This window comes from Anser brachyrhynchus, assembly GCF_964034855.1.
Source record: "Anser brachyrhynchus genome assembly, chromosome: 11".
NCBI classification, from domain to species: domain Eukaryota; kingdom Metazoa; phylum Chordata; class Aves; order Anseriformes; family Anatidae; genus Anser; species Anser brachyrhynchus.
Window position 1 is genome coordinate 17442195 of NC_137706.1, and position 12645 is coordinate 17454839.

A 12645-nucleotide genomic window follows, 5' to 3' on the forward strand; every position below is an offset into this window, starting at 1 on the left:
TAATTTAAACTGAAAAAGAGATTGTGGCCTTGAAAGCTTCAATTCTGATTACTTTTTTGTAAGCCTAATAAAAGGCATAAGTCATACCGTTTATTTGTGAAAATGAAATCTTCATATATTGAAGGTCAATTTTAGTTGAACTAATATAATCAGTAAAAGTCAAGGTTCTTTTACCATTAAAATTGTCCATGCTATGAGTCTTTTGATATTCTATGCTTAACCTTGAATCATGCTGTGTATGTTGTATGAAGGGAGGATAGTGAATTCACGTTACAGTATAATGACTGAGTCATCGTGGCCTTGATTTTCAGCTGGGTAAAGCAGATATCCAACAAATACAAGACTTCTTTAAAATTATTTGAAATTAATACGTTCTTGAAGTACTTTCTCTCACCTCAGAATAAGCAGCAGGTCACCTCTAGTCTACAAACAGGTTTTAGTTACAGTTTTATGAAATATTTATTATCACTCCTGAATATATTTCTTAATGTTGAAAGATGGTTACATATAACTAGAGCAAGTATTGATATTGAGAAATGCTTTGAGGCTTCCACAGACGAAATCACACGATAATTAAATATTTACTGCAGTCTGCGATCAAAACATTCTCACCACTGCAGGCTAGCTGGCTCTTGCAGGTGTACAGCTCTGCATTACCACGCCGAAAGCTGTCACGCTGGGCCAGCCACTTTAAGAGGAGGATTTGTGTAAGCAGTTCGCTACTCGCAGTTTGAGCATGAGAAGTGGCACTCAGAATGCCCTGCTTCTGTCATCTCAGCTGAGAGGAGTGTGAACCGAGGGTGTGCGGGCTGCTTTGTGAGGACTAGCAGGGCAAAGCTTGTCAGAAGATACGCTGGCTAAGGAGCTTACAGATTATGCCTTCAGAAGGTGCTTTCCCCTCGGGAAAAGGGAGTGGAATAGCATTAGGCAGAAAATTGTGTTCCTTTGTAAAGATGCAAGATATATGCCTGAAATCTGGGCTCTGTGGTTGCAAGCTAGAGTTCCCTTTGGATAGGGCATACATAAAATTGAGCTTGATTTTCTTTAACGTCCGAACTGATTAAATACACATGTGCCTTCAAGCACATACTTTATGACCTCTGGAGTACTGTGGAAAAGAATGAGGTTGTCCCACTGTTTCTGATCCTTACTTACAGTGCAGAAAAGTCATATACAGCCCTGTGTCCCCTCTAGCCCATGACACCATGATGAAACATGGAGCAGAAAAGATGGTGAGAAGCTGCTCCCTGGAAGATGATGCTGTGTGCAGCAAGTGACTAAGGGATACTTCAGCTAGCTTTGACCTAAAGACAGTGCACAAGCCCCAGACATGCTGGATTCAGTTATAAAAATCTCTCAGACCTGCGCTTCACTCAGCAAACTAACCACAGCACCAACATTGCTTCTTACAGAGCAACATATTTTTGAGAAATGCTGTCTGATCTTTTTAATATTCAGATGAATCAGTAAGTAAATCATTTCTCTAACTAGATGACAGCACTTGAAAGATAGTCAACACATTCAACAATCATAAAGTGCTTTGCTAAATAGATGGCAAGGACGCGTACTTAGAGGCAAGACTCTTAGACCCAATTCTGGTAATGAAGATGGCAGCGCAGTTTTGTTTTCATTCTGTAGCTCCAGAAGATGTGAATCTGAGACCTCTCCTTAATTTGCTTCAGAAGCTTTCCCTCTCACTACCTTCTTCCTTTTTTAGTCCAGCTATAAAATAGCTATTTGATCATTTGCACTGAGGAATGAAAAGGCAAATCAACGTGATACTGCCAACCCCAGATCAGGGCAGGGTCAAGCTGGATGGAGGCTGTGCGTGTACGACATTGACCTGAAAGCACTGGCAGGCCAGAGCTCTTCACAAACACGAGTGCCTCCTTGTTTTTAAAAGAGAGGTTTGATTAAAGAATGCATTCAAATGAGTTGGCACAGAGATGTGTTAAAAACGTTACACACAAAACTGCCCCAAGTAAGAAGCAGTGCAGGTTTACAGCAGTGTCGCACTGCTTACTCCAGTGAAATGAGTTCTGATTTTGATCTGTGTAAATGAGATTAGACTGAGGCCTGCATCTTATCTCTCTGGAACTGAATATCTAGAGATGACTTAAAATATCTATTTTGTGTTTCTAAAGCAGTCCTGCACCAAGATAGAGTATGAGGGATTTACTTGCTGAAAGACCTACATAAAATACATACAATGGGAAAGGAAAACTAGATACAAAAATAATCAAGCAACTACAGGCTGGAAGAGTCTTTCTGTTCATGACCATTCTTTTCCAGCAAAAGTAATTTTTAACCTGTGGATCTCTCAAAATTATTATTATTTTTTAACCATAGTGTTCCTCCTGATAAAATTATTAACTAGAAGCAAAGCATATGTTGATTTTAGTGTTGATTATTCAGTTCTGAATTGTAACTTTATTTTCAAAGTTTCAAGTCTAATGAGAGGTCAGAAGAAATTTTAATTGCAAACTTCATGCTAGCAAACAAGAGCTCCTTATGACTGGGTGCAGGACTGAGAGATGGTGCTGTCTGCACAAAATAAACTCTTTAAAATGATGTTCCAAAATATTTCAGACTGATTTTTTTTTTTTCAGAATATCTATACTAAAGAAGAAGCAATGTCAGGCAAGTCTATAAATAGAACAGTACAGCATGAACTTTTGAACTGTGAAATCTGGGGGATGTAATCTTCCTGCTAAACAGAGGCTTACAGCAGATATTAAATGCTCTGATAGGAGCTTCGCCAGTGTTTGAGCTGTCTATTAGAGGAAGAGAAATTGTGAATTGTTGTTCGCACTGTGCGCTGGCGTGTTAGTGTTAAGGTTGTTTCAGAATCACTCATCCTAGCCGAATAAGTTAGTTTGGCTATTTTTGTGTGTGCATGTTTGTGCATAAGCACACCGTGACCAAACAGTTTATTGGCATTAGATGTCTTTATACTGAAGTGAAATAAAAAAAAAATATTTTTGGATCTAAAATAATTAATTTAGCAGGCATTTAGATCTTATGATGCACTTTTAAGTAATGGATTTGTTGGAATAATCAGGATATGTGACCATTTGCTTTTAGCAAAGAAATGCTGATTTCCATCAGCTGAAGGTCTGACCCCACAGGAAGTGCCACCTGAAAGAGTTTACAGAAATTTCCCTGCCTGCCACACCTTGAGCACACACAGGGCTGTGCCCCCTTCTACACATGAACTAAATGAGAAGAAACATCACTTCCCAATATAACTGTTACGCTATAAATTAACATTCACGTCATGGCCAAATCCTCATAGCAGTTGTGCTGTACAGAGAAGCTGCTTTCCAGAGCCACGGGGGCACAGCCTGAGCAGTTTGTGGAGAAGGGGACCAAGGCCTCTCAGCCTATGCTGGGCTCCAGGTGCTTATAAAATGGAGGGAAGGGCACTTGTAATGTTTTTTTTTTTTTTCTTCTCTTCTGGTGGCACCTGTGTGTTTGAAGTGGTTTAGCTGTTGATGTTTTCAAGCAGGCCATAACAGCCACAAACTCTCCTGTGAAACAGGGCCAGAAAAGCACAAACTCTCTGACTCCAGGAGCTGGGATTTTAAGAAAAGCTGCCAGCAGTTGCACAGATACTGAGGAAAATGGTGGCACGTAATGACCAGGGGCACTGTGACTGAATATGAGAGGAGAGCCTGCAGCAAGGCACCACAGCAAAAACAAGGCTCCCCCAAACGAGGTAGGCTGCCCAGCTGCAGCACCTTGCCTGCCCTCAGAACTGCCATTTTGGTGGGTGGTGGATGATTTTAGTTGTGGCTTCTGCACTGCCCTGCCATAAAAGAGTGGGAATGGAGGCCCTAGGATTTGGCTGCTGGAAGAGTGGATTGCTGTGGTGCTCCCTCATCAGTGCAGGCAGCTGTAGTGCTTCAACATGGCCTCATCACAGTTGAAAGCCTTGTCCTTGCATCAGGCTCCATCTTGAAGATCTACGAGTGTTCTGGTGGAGATGCTTCTGCAAAGCCCGGCCCCATCCTGAATCTGAGGACATCAGACGTGAGTAACCTAAATACTGCTTGTGATTTTTCAGTTCCTCCTGGATGTGTGTGCTAAGGCTGTTGCTGGGAGCTCAGAGGAGGGCAGACTAGAGATGTTGAGGGCTTTCCAAAAGCTAGCAGTAGCTCTGGGTGCCCCAGTTCCTTTGGACCCTGTTTTTTTTTTTTGTTTGTTTGCTTGTTTTTGTAGAAATCATTTTTTTGTAGAAACCATTCAGTGGTGGTGAGGATGTTTTAAATCCTCATGGCTTGCACACAGCTGGCTGGAGATAGGACTGTGTCTTAATGGGGGGGGGGTCTTTCCACTCTTGCACTAATGTTTGGGTTGTGGTTTTGGGGGGTCTCTTTGAGGCTGGTGCTGTGGGACATGGTGGTGTTTGCAGTGTCCCTGTAGTGTGGACGCATGTGGCTCACATGGGCAGCAAGTGCTTATGTTGCCCATGTGGATTGTGGGTTCTACTGTTCATGAGCATCTTGGAAAACAGGCTTATTGGTGCATTTTCTCAAGTTGTCCTTTTGCCTCTGTAAACTCGAGTATCTTGATGAAGACCAGGTTGAGTAAGGCTTTATGCCTCCTTGACTAGGTAGGCCAAATATGGAGGACCTCTGATACAATCGTGTCCTTTGGGTGCTGATCTTGCTTGGTGGGCTATGAGCGGAAGACAAGCCTGATGTGACACTGGCATGCCTAAATTTAAGCTTTGGAAATTAGGGCAGGCTGCACATGCCTCCTCTGAAATACAGCTGCTAGAACTGACTGCTGTTCTCCCTAGTGAATTCACAGGATAAATTGCTAGAGACAAGGGTTTCACTTACTTTACTTCTGTAGATAGACTAATGTATTGATTTTTTTTTTGCCATCTTTCTTTTCAAACCCGAAGGAAAAATTCAAATAAAACCTAATTATGTCTCTCTGTTTCTGAACAGTTTGGGAAATTGCAGAGCAATCAATATTAAGTACACTTTACACCCATTTAGAGACATATTCTGTCCAGATATGTGCTTGATAGAGCTCTGATTTTTGTGTAATTTAGGCTGAAAAGTAGGGTAATGTGGATTTTCCAATTAGCTTATGTTAAGTCACTGTTCTTCCACCTAAATTTTTTTAATGGCTTGGTTTTTAAAAGCATGGGTGTATATGTCCAAAGGAGGCGAATAAAAAGGAAGATAATCTTTTCAGAAGGATGAAAGACAAGTGGATTAATGCAGAGTTTGAGACTTTGTGAGAAATTCAGGCATACAGACTAGTGTTGCAGGGAGAGCTTCTGCTTGTGAAACTGTCACTTGTTAATTAACTTAATGTCTACAGTGCTCTGAAAACGTAAAGCACTATGTAAGTGTTAAGTATTATTATTAATGATGCCAATTTTGACATGTTTACTGGAATAGACTTTGCAGTACAATATAAGTTAATGTTCTAATACTTTACTCATTTACAATGAAACTGTTCAAAGTAAGAAAGTGGGAATGGAAGGCCAGCAAAGGCCAGCAGACTAGATGGAGTCTCTCATTGGGTGTTCTTCACAAGCACTCTCTGGGAATAAGGTTAAATCAAAGATAACATGGAGCTTGCTTGCCATCTTCTAGAACTCTGCAGGGAAAACCTCAGGTGTATGGTGGCCTGCACTGACTTATTGTGGGTTTCAGTTGTCCTGTTAGGAGATCGGTTGGTCCCCAATAGCTGTAACACAAAGTGCCGTGGCCATATGGCTGGTGTCTCGCCTGTCGCCAATAGACTCATTCCTGTCACAGACTACAAAAGGGGAACGGAGTAAGATGTCAGTCCTACATAGTCTGAGTGCTTTCTCCTCTAAGGGAAATCCCCACTGGCCAATTAAATTGGTTTGTGGCCCTTGTCTCTGTTGCCCTAAAGGGACTGCAAAAAGGAAAGATGTTTTTGGAGTGGTCTTGGTATTAGTGCCTGAATAGATGCTGAGAGCTAGTCAGTAGTATATAAAGAAGTATATATTCAAAAAGTGAATACATTATCTTTCACAGTTGATTGTGTACTAGTAGTTTGCATGTCATTTGGATACAGAAGCATAGCTGCATATAGGTCCAGTAAATGGAATAGTTTCCTCAATGTCTTGGGCACATTTCCTTTAATAACAGTAAGTAATGCTTTTTCTGTGAGCAAAGCTATCAAGTCTGACCTGAAAAGGGGACAGCCTGATCTTGAGATATTTTTCTTAGATGTTCTTTAAATTATTTTTCATTAACATGCTTAATTCTCTCATGTCTTTGTCTTCAAACTGGTGTAAAGCAGTGCAAAGTACAGAACAAGGCATATAGAATTCAAAACTCTGTATTTTTGCACATGTTTCTTCCTATGTGTTACCTTTCAAGCAGTAAGTAATTTCCTGAAAAGTCAAGTCCAGTAGATGTCCTACTGGCATGGGCAGAGCAAGGGTCTGTTTAGCTTAATTGCTACAAGAGAAGTTTATGGATTCTTCTGCAGTTTGGCTTGGTTCTGCTAATGTGTCGAGTGTGCATGCACACACACACCTACACTCAACAGTTCCAGCCATATGAGACCAGTCACTCTGCTGCTTAATTAAATTCATTTACTGACTGGCAGACACACCATCTTCCAGTGCCACGTGTTATCCTGGTTGTGGTGGGAGATCTTCAGGGCCAGCTCTTCTTGTTGTGTTAGGGACTGAATTGTCGTGTCCTAATTTGATACGAACTTTGGCGTTGTACTTCATTGGTCAAACACTGCAAGCAGTATTGGAAGAGGGGGGTGGTGTGGTTACTTTGGGGGCCTGAGAAATGATCTCTTTCAAGAATAACAGCAGCAAGGGAGGTGGACTCTAAAGTTATTTCCCTGTCTTTTACTATATTTTCACTCTGTTACCTTAGAGTAGGGCTTGATCAAAGACTGTCTGAAACCAGCCAGGACTCTGTCCTTCTCATGGATCCAGAAAAGTAAAGAGGTGTATTTTTCCTTTTTATATTGGAAAATGGTGTAGTATATGAGAATATGGTACTGTTTACAAGATGAATCACTTACCTGGGTAGGAATCGCTCTCTAGAATCAATGCTTTCATCTATCAAAGCATCTAGAAAAATTACTGCCCTCCTACACAGACAGAAGACAAGGAATGGTACCTTAGGTGGAAAGGTCTATCAGTTCATCCAATTTTCTTGCCCATCAGGCACCAGTCAGCTATTAGTCACTGGGTAGAGTAGTCTTGAAGCATCTTATCGGGGCAGCTTTGAACCTCTGCTACTCAAGCAGTGAGCTGCAAAACGGGTTTCTGCCTTGGTCTCCACTGAGCTGACACATCTTTTGATATCCAGATGTCTCCTGAGTCAGCTGGTTGCCACTCTGTAAATAGGAAGTGCTGGGATCTGTACACAAAATTGCCTCACCCTATCAAGACTTTGCAGCCTATTCCCCATGCAGAAAAGAGAGCAAAGAACACAACAGAAATTAAAGTAAGATAAGACTTCAGCTGCTGCTGCTGTTCTAGTACAGCTTGGGATGATTTAAAAATCTAGGCATGATGATTCAGTGTTGATACTGGAACTATGTTAACTATAAGTTGCATGCAGATTTGAGTCTTTCAAGACACAATGTTAAAAGTTACAACCTTAAAAAATTGGGGGGGAGGGCATGGCCTCTTGCCCTCATCTAAAGTACAGTAATAGGCTGTCATTCTAAAACTGGTATGTGGACATAAACTTTGGATACTCTACTTACTGAATATGATGCAGCTAGTACATCGACCCTGTTATGAAAGCACAAATAGTCAGAATAGTGTCCTTAAGGCATTGCTGTCTATTATAAATCAGTTAGAATAATTCATGCTATAGATTTCCCAATGCTGAAAAGCCTCTTATTCAGCCGAGTATAAACATATATCACATCTTATAGATTTTTTTCCTCCTTTGTATGAGTCAGATTTAAAGAATTCTGCAAGAGAAGAACAATGCACTGTACAGACAATTCCTTACAAACCTTTATAAATAGAAGGTGGAATGGAAAGATATTGTTTCAGCTCTGGAATCATTTTAACAGCTCTAGTCACACCTTTGTTATTAAGTTTGGAACATGTTGTGTAGGAGCTAACAGTAAGCCTGTATGTAGAGCATACAGGGGCTGTGTCTGGAATCAGGCTGAAAATGCAAATAGGACTTTCTTTTCTGGTTTGGTTTCTCAACACAAGTTAGAGCAGCTTGCACCAACTGGTAAAGGCTGCAAAGGGCTGTTTTGCCAGCTGGGAGGTGCAAGGGTGTAATAATGCTGCTGGCATGTTGCCTGTGCCAGCCACAGGGAGGAGAGTGGCAGAGAAGCCAATGTATGTCTCAGTGCCATTGAAGAGGAGAGATTTTCCACAAACCAGGCTTAAAGACAGCTTGTGCCACTTGGGAGTGAGGCACCATGGCTCTAACGTAACCGGAGACCTGCCATGAAATATTTACGCTGTGACTCTCTGTATACTTCATATCATTTATTTAATATTTCTAAATTTTTCAAAAAAAAAAGCTAAATCCAAGTGATGTAAGCTACGAGGAGCTGGCTAAAGCACAGTTCCCGAGGTTCTGATAAATGGCCTTGGGAGTGAAGGAGTTAACTGACCATCATCAATTACAGCATCAGAGGGGGTGATTAGGGCTGAAATTGCAGGGAGGTTTTTAATTTAGCCGAGTAGAGGAGACGCCCCCAGCTTAGCCAAGCTCATCAGATCATACACTTCTTACTGCTTCATCCGCTTACCATGCACTGCCACTCAGAGCTATTGTGCATGGAGAGGGCACCGCGCAGACACGATGATACAATATTATTCCCTTGTCCAGAAATCCACCCGAGACTCGCTGTCACTTTGCCTGCTGCAGAAGTGCCATTCATACAAAATTCCCATAAAGACCCCCCAAATCAGGAATCAATCAGCAAATTATGTAAAGGAAGAAATAACACTATTTTTAAGCTTAATGTGAACTAATTTCTCCGCATGATTTTTTTCCCTCAGCAGTCTCTTGCTGAAGTAGCTGGGATTGCTCCTAGGAGTAAAGATGCATACAGGCTTATGTGTTAGGATCAGGGATGAATCAGTTGGATACTTGTATTTTGCCTGGATCCGTACTTATTTAACTGACATGTGGTGTACGGAGTGCAATATATAAACAGCTCTTAACTTTTCAGTGTGTTTTCATGGTAAAACGGGTTAGCTAGTTGATTTTAGGCATTGCCTTTGGAATAGGGTGGTAAGCTCTGGATTTTAGGAATTCAAGGTGTTTGTAGGTGCAATTGCAAGCAGATGCTTTTGTAGGGTCAGCCTTCATGTTCTTCCTAGGGTAAGGAGAAAAGAAGGAGAGGAGGACTACAATAATCCTACCAGTAAATGCTTGGGTTGATGCAAAAACTGATGTAAAATTTACCAAGGTGACTGGACTTTGGCAAGGTAAAGACAGTTGGTTTTGCAGGCTGTTTTCACTCCTATGTCTTGAAACAAGCTGCTTAGTTCCATTGAAAACCTGAGAATAACAAGATCAGGTTTATATTGGTGCAGCATTACTGGAGAAGGCAGGGAAGTAGCCCTAGGTTCTCCTTCCCTTGGGTTTTGTTGCTTGTAATGTTGTAGAACTACCATCATTGAGGATGAAGTTTGTGCATGATCATGTAATTAAAGATTGCTTCATAGTGTGCAGGCATATGGAGGCTAAAACAGATGCCCATGAAGCATTCAGCAACGTTTTATGTATAGTGTTTGACAAACCACTTTTATTTTTGATTTTTGTTAATACGGCACTTTGTGCAATCATGGAGACACTTAGCATATAACATCAGTCACCTGTGTAATCCTAATGAACTCATGTAAATGGAAATAAGGGGCTTCTGAAGAGTATTAACAATGAGCTGCCATTTTTCAGTGTGCTGTGATGCTGGAGGAGATTTGGCAGCCCTATCAGCCCACCCTTGATTTTGAAATGTGAGTGCTCAGCTTTTTCCTTGCTGGGGAAGAGTAATCAGAGCTAGTCCTTGAAATGGTCTATAGTGAAACAGTGGATATCTTAACTTCAGAGTTACCACTGAGTGAACCTTACTCCTTACTCAAGCCAATTCTCAGTGATTTCAGGGGAATTACACCTGAATACAGAGAAGAGCATGGCTTGAGTAAGTCATACTGTAACCTAATGCTGACATGTTTTTTCTCCAACCCACTGTGGTTGTGAAATATGTTACTGAAGTCCTTCTGATACAAAAACTGATATATTGATTACTAAAGCCATTTTACAATGGTTAGTTCCTCTTGTGAAATCCATGTTATCCATTTAAGACAAACTGGCAAGGAAAATCCACCTCCCAAACCTGAGAGCAGCCTGTGGAGCTGCAGCTGCTTTGCTTTCTGGGTGAGCTGTGAGCAGTGTCTCTGTATGGTTGCTTCCCTCCACGGTGCTCTTTGCAAAGGTGGAAAAAAGGAGCTCCTTTCTGGAGTGGGTAGGACTCAGAGTTGGTCAAGCCCTTTTGCCCAGGTCTGAGCTGGCCACTGTAGGATCTGCTGCAGAAAGTGTTATAACTAAGGGTCTGGATGGAAGTGTTTTTCATGCTAGAAATGAAACCCATTTTTTTTTGGAATGGCTACAAATCTAGGGCTTGATGCAAAGGGCTTGCAAGTTGTTAAATGATCTAAAGTGGAAATTAGAGATGTGGTTTTTCCTGGGGAGCTGGGACACTTCTTCCCTCCTGCATGTAAACTTATATTTGGAAATACAACATGACTGCTTTGTTCCAGTGTGCTGTTGGGGGTTGTGGTTAGGGTCCTCTGCATTGCCTAAAACTTGTATAAGGTTTTGTAGACCCTAGCACAAAAGCCAAAATGTTTTCTGGGACCTACCAAGGAGCCTCAGCAAGTGCGTCTTTGACAGGTCTGTGCCGGAAGTTGCTACTGGCTGTTTTTCAGCTGTCTGATTTTACTGTAGACATCCATGCTGACCCGAGAGTTATTACATGCTACAGCTCCTGTGTGATGTGTGCAGCAGCTGCTTGTCCAGAGCGATCATGCTTCATATTTCAGACCCCAACTATTTCTATGCTATTGTCATTGGAAGCTGCACCATGGGACAAAGCCAGTGGGGAGATCTCTGCAGGTTTTTCCTTATTGTGTATTTGGGGAAAAACTCCCTGGTCTGGGTAGGCAGCAATTTTTCTGCAGGGGGACAAGGAAAGACAGGAAGCTTTAACATGCCTTTACAGGGCAGTTTGGGGGCAGCTTCAGAGATTTCTTCTCACAGAGCCTTAATAGACAATGAAAAGTAGCACTCTACCCCTAGGACCAGGCACATCTTCTCATATTATTTAATTTTGGTGATGTTCAGGCAATAGTATCTACAGCTAGCATTACTATTCATTCAAAAATAGGTTATAAAAGGAATAAAGCTGTTCTCTGAAAATTCAAGTACAGTTGGCAGAAAGTCAAGCTGTGGTAGTTCTTTAATTTGATAATAGCTCAAATCAAGAGGAAAGAAATACTGTGAGCCTGTTAAGGGTCCTGGTCTGAACTATACTGCATTCAGAGAGTCTGACTCTTATAAAGATTTTGATCCCATTGCAGGATTGGGGCCTAATTAATGTGTTTTCTTTGGAAAGAAAAGATTTGGATTTTTGAGTCTGAAAGCTTGCTGAAGTGATTCATACCTGCTATTTCTAGTGCCAGCATATTTCATATTCTATACATTTTCATATTTTCTAATTTCTTAGTATGAAATATGGGCAAATATAATGTATTTACATATTTGTTATTTTAATATAAGCTGTATGCTGCATTCAATAATGAATGTTGTTGACTATAGTAATTAAGTCTTATTCCGGGTCCAAACAGCTATTTACTTGTCAATATTAGTGAATCTAGTTCATCTAAAACTGCAGGCAGTTTTCTGTTTACTATATAAACAGTAATTGCCTGTTTAAGTATTTGCTAAAATATTGTTTAAATCTAAAATCAAGATCGCAAGTGGATTTCAATAACACAGTTAATTTACTTTAATTTTGGAATTCTCTCTGCATGGGAAGAGAAATATGAAGAGTAATTTCATCTCCTTATAGTTGATTTAATTGTATGTACTTCTGATGGATTAAGTTACCAGTTAATTGTGGAAAATGCAACACCAATATTATAAAAAGAGGTTTAAAACAAAACATTTGCTGACTGCTTTGCATGTTATTTTAAAAAAATTTAATGTTATTAATTTTACAGTGGTAATTTATAAATATTAGTTCCATCTTTCCATTTTCAACTCCCCCAAATAGATGATTTTAATCATACTTATTGATATTATCTATACAATAATTTTTCATTATGCAAATATTTGTCTCAATTTCTGTTATAATAATGTGATGGAAAAATTTTCGTTGCTTTAAAATATGCTCAACTGAATGCAGAAGACAAGGGAAAACTCTTATGAAAACCGGAAGAAAAAAAGGCAAAGCTTTTTGAAAAAGAACAGCTTTATTTCTGTAAAATTTAGTATTGAATGTTCAGATTATTTCAAACTATATTGTGGAAGAATGAATGAACAATTTTGTATATGTGCATACATAGCTTTTTAAATTCTGATCTTTAGTGACTTTCCTTTCTCTCCTCACTTAAAACTGACACTAGATTTAAAT

General features: G+C 40.4%; 1 long non-coding RNA gene across 3 annotated transcripts in view; it reads left to right on the forward strand.

Annotated features, from left to right (window-relative positions):
• The first annotated feature begins 2665 nt into the window (after nucleotides 1-2665).
• LOC308200849 overlaps nucleotides 2666-12645 on the forward strand; it is a 550918-nt gene continuing 540938 nt past the window's right edge. The window contains exons 1-2 of one of the 3 annotated variants that reach the window (XR_013955866.1): nucleotides 2666-3399; nucleotides 3542-4032. This is a non-coding gene — a long non-coding RNA (uncharacterized lncRNA). The remainder of the gene's footprint in view (nucleotides 3400-3541; nucleotides 4033-12645) is intronic. The other 2 variants (XR_013955867.1, XR_013955868.1) reach the window with 2 other exon arrangements.